This window comes from Triticum aestivum, chromosome 5A (assembly GCF_018294505.1).
Source record: "Triticum aestivum cultivar Chinese Spring chromosome 5A, IWGSC CS RefSeq v2.1, whole genome shotgun sequence".
Lineage (NCBI taxonomy): Eukaryota > Viridiplantae > Streptophyta > Magnoliopsida > Poales > Poaceae > Triticum > Triticum aestivum.
The window spans coordinates 31,246,986-31,251,688 of NC_057806.1; positions in this window are offsets into that span (position 1 = coordinate 31,246,986).

Here is a 4,703-nt window from a genome sequence, read left to right on the forward strand (position 1 = left end):
GCCTCTACTTGACTAGCTCGTTAATCAAAGATGGTTATGTTTCCTAACCATAGACATGAGTTGTCATTTGATTAACGGGATCACATCATTAGGAGAATGATGTGATTGACTTGACCCATTCAGTTAGCTTAGCACTTGATCGTTTAGTTTGTTGCTATTGCTCTATTCATAACTTATACATGTTCCTATGACTATGAGATTATGCAACTCCCGTTTACCGGAGGAACACTTTGTGTGCTACCAAATGTCACAACGTAACTGGGTGATTATAAAGGTGCTCTATAGGTGTCTCCGAGGGTACTTGTTGGATTGGCGTATTTCGAGATTACGATTTGTCACTCCGATTGTCGGAGAGGTATCTCTGGGCCCTCTCGGTAATGCACATCACTCAAGCCTTGCAAGCATTGCAACTAATAAGTTAGTTGCAGGATGATTTATTACGGAACGAGTAAAGAGACTTGTCGGTAACGAGATTGAACTAGGTATTGAGATACCGATGATCGAATCTCGGGCAAGTAACATACCGATGACAAAGGGAACAACGTATGTTGTTATGCGGTCTGACCGATAAAGATCTTCGTAGAATATGTAGGAGCCAATATGAGCATCTAGGTTCCGATATTGGTTATTTACCGGGGACGTGTCTCGGTCATGTCTACATAGTTCTCGAACCCGTAGGGTCCGCACGCTTAAAGTTCAGTGATGATCGTAATTAGGGTTTTTGTGTTTTGATGTACCGAAGGTTGTTCGGAGTCCCGGATGTGATCACGAACATGACAAGGAGTCTCGAAATGGTCGAGAAATAAAGATTGATATATTGGAAGCCTATATTTGGATATCGGAAACGTTCCGGGTGAAATCAGGATTTTACCGGACCCCCCCCGGGGGGGGGGGGGTTATTGGGCCTACATGGGCCATAAGGGAGAAGAGGAGGGCCGGCCAGGGCAGGCCGCGCGACCCCTCCCCCCCTAGTCCGAATAGGACAAGGAAGGGGGGCGGCGCCCCCCTTTCCTCTTTCTCCCTTCCTCCTTCCTTTTTCCAACAAGGCAAGAGGGGGGAGTCCTACTCCGGGGTGGAGTAGGACTCCTCCAGGCGCACCCATAGGGCCGGCCGCACCTCCCCTCTCCCTCATTTATATACTGAGGCAAGGGGGCACCCCATGACACACAAGTTGATCCTCGTGGTCGTTCCTTAGCCGTGTGCGGTGCCCCCTTCCACCATATTCCACCTCGGTCATATCGTAGCAGTGCTTAGGCGAAGCCCTGCGTCGGTAGAACATCATCACCGTCATCACACCGCCATGCTGACGAAACTCTCCCTCAACGTTTTGCTGGATCGGAACTTGAGGGACGTCACCGAGTTGAACGTGTGCAGAACTCGGAGGTGCCGTACGTTCGGTACTTGGATCGGTCGGATCGGGAAGACGTACGACTACTTCCTCTATGTTGTGTCAAGACTTCCGTTGCCGGTCTACGAGGGTACGTAGACAACACTCTCCCCTCTTGTTTCTATGCATCACCATGATCTTGCGTGTGTGTAGGAAAATTTTGAAATTACTACGTTCCCCAACAGTGGTATTAGAGCCTAGGTTTTATGCGTTGATGGTGTGCACGAGTAGAACACAAGTGAGTTGTGGGCGATATAAGTCATACTGCTTACCAGCATGTCATACTTTGGTTCGGCGGTATTGTTGGATGAAGCGGCCCGGACCGACATTACGCGTACGCTTATGCGAGATTGGTTCTACTGACGTGCTTTGCACACAGGTGGCTGGCGGGTGTCAGTTTCTCCAACTTTAGTTGAACCAAGTGTGACTACGCCCGGTCCTTGCGAAGGTTAAAACAACACCAACTTGACAAACTATCGTGGTGGTTTTGATGCGTAGGTAAGAACGGTTCTTGCTAAGCCCGTAGCAGCCACGTAAAACTTGCAACAACAAAGTAGAGGACGTCTAACTTGTTTTTGCAGGGCATGTTGTGATGTGATATGGTCAAGACATGATGCTAAATTTTATTGTATGAGATGATCATGTTTTGTAACCGAGTTATCGGCAACTGGTAGGAGCCATATGGTTGTCGCTTTATTGTATGCAATGCAATTGCGCTGTAATGCTTTACTTCATCACTAAGCGGTAGCGATAGTCGTGGAAGCATAAGATTGGCGAGACGACAACGATGCTACGATGGTGATCAAGGTGTCGCGCCGGTGACGATGGTGATCATGAAGGTGCTTCGGAGATGGAGATCACAAGCACAAGATGATGATGGCCATATCATATCACTTATATTGATTGCATGTGATGTTTATCTTTTATGCATCTTATCTTGCTTTGATTGACGGTAGCATTATAAGATGATTCCCCACTAAATTATCAAAGTATAAGTTTTCTCCCTGAGTATGCACCGTTGCGGAAGTTCTTCGTGCTGAGACACCTCGTGATGATCGGGTGTGATAGGCTCTACGTTCAAATACAACGGGTGCAAAATAGTTGCACACGCGGAATACTCAGGTTTAACTTGACGAGCCTAGCATATAACAGATATGGCCTCGGAACACGGAGACCAAAAGGTCGAGCGTGAATCATATAGTAGATATGATCAACATATTGATGTTCACCATTGATACTACTCCATCTCACGTGATGATCGGACATGGTTTAGTTGATTTGGATCACGTGATCACTTAGAGGATAAGAGGGATATCTTTCTAAGTGGGAGTTCTTAAGTAATATGATTAATTGAACTTAAATTTATCATGAACTTAGTACCTGATAGTATCTTGCTTGTCTATGTTTGATTGTAGATAGATGGCTCGTGCTGTTGTTCCATTGAATTTTAATGCGTTCCTTGAGAAAGCAAAGTTGAAAGATGATGGTAGCAATTACACGGACTGGGTCCGTAACTTGAGGATTATCCTCATTGCTGCACAGAAGAATTACGTCCTGGAAGCACCGCTAAGTGCCAAGCCTGCTGCAGGAGCGACACCAGATGTTATGAATGTCTGGCAGAGCAAAGCTGATGACTACTCGATAGTTCAGTGTGCCATGCTTTACGGCTTAGAACCGGGTCTTCAACGACGTTTTGAACGTCATGGAGCATATGAGATGTTCCAGGAGTTGAAGTTAATATTTCAAGCAAATGCCCGGATTGAGAGATATGAAGTCTCCAATAAGTTCTATAGCTGCAAGATGGAGGAGAATAGTTCTGTCAGTGAACATATACTCTGGGTATCATAATCACTTGACTCAACTGGGGTTAATCTTCCTATTTATAGTGTCATTGACAGAGTTCTTCAATCACTGCCACCAAGCTACAAAAGCTTCGTGATGAACTATAATATGCAAGGGATGAATAAAACTATTCCTGAGCTCTTCGCGATGCTAAAAGCCGCGGAGGTAGAAATCAAGAAGGAGCATCAAGTGTTGATGGTCAATAAGACCACCAGTTTCAAGAAAAAGGGCAAAGGGAAGAAGAAAGGGAACTTCAAGAAGAACAGCAAACAAGTTGCTGCTCAGGAGAAGAAACCCAAGTCTGGACCTAAGCCTGAGACTGAGTGCTTCTACTGCAAGCAGACTGGTCACTGGAAGCGCAACTACCCCAAGTATTTGGCGGATAAGAAGGATGGCAAAGTGAACAAAGGTATATGTGATATACGTGTTATTGATGTGTACCTTACTAATGCTCGCAGTAGCACCTGGGTATTTGATACTGGTTTTGTTGCTAACATTTGCAACTCGAAACAGGGGCTACGGATTAAGCGAAGATTGGCCAAGGACAAGGTGACGATGCGCGTGGGAAATGGTTCCAAAGTCGATGTGATCGCAGTCGGCATGCTACCTCTACATCCACCTTCGGGATTAGTATTAGACCTAAATAATTGTTATTTGGTGCCAGCGTTGAGCATGAACATTATATCTGGATCTTGTTTGATGCGAGACGGTTATTCATTTAAATCAGAGAATAATGGTTGTTCTATTTATATGAGTAATATCTTTTATGGTCATGCACCCTTGAAGAGTGGTCTATCTTTGATGAATCTTGATAGTAGTGATACACATATTCATAATGTTGAAATCAAAAGATGCAGAGTTGATAATGATAGTGCAACTTATTTGTGGCACTGCCGTTCAGGTCATATCAGTGTAAAGCGCATGAATAAACTCATACTGATGGACTTTTGGAACTACTTGATTATGAATCACTTGGTACTTGCGAACCGTGCCTCATGGGTAAGATGACTAAAACGCCGTTCTCCAGTACTATAGAGAGAGCAATGGATTTGTTGGAAATCATACATACAGATGTATGTGGTCCAATGAATGTTGAGGCTCGTGGCGGATATCGTTATTTTCTCACCTTCACAAATGATTTAAGCAGATATGGGTATATCCATTTAATGAAACATAAGTCTGGAACATTTGAAAAGTTCAAAGAATTTCAGAGTGAAGTTGAAAATCATCGTAACAAGAAAATAAAGTTTCTACGATCTGATCGTGGAGGAGAATATTTGAGTTACGAGTTTGGTCTACATTTGAAACAATGCGAAATAGTTTCGCAACTCACGCCACCCGGAAGACCACAGCGTAATGGTGTGTCCGAACGTCGTAATCGTACTTTATTAGATATGGTGCGATCTATGATGTCTCTTACTGATTTACCGTTATCATTTTGGGGTTATGCTTTAGAGACGGCTGCATTCACGTT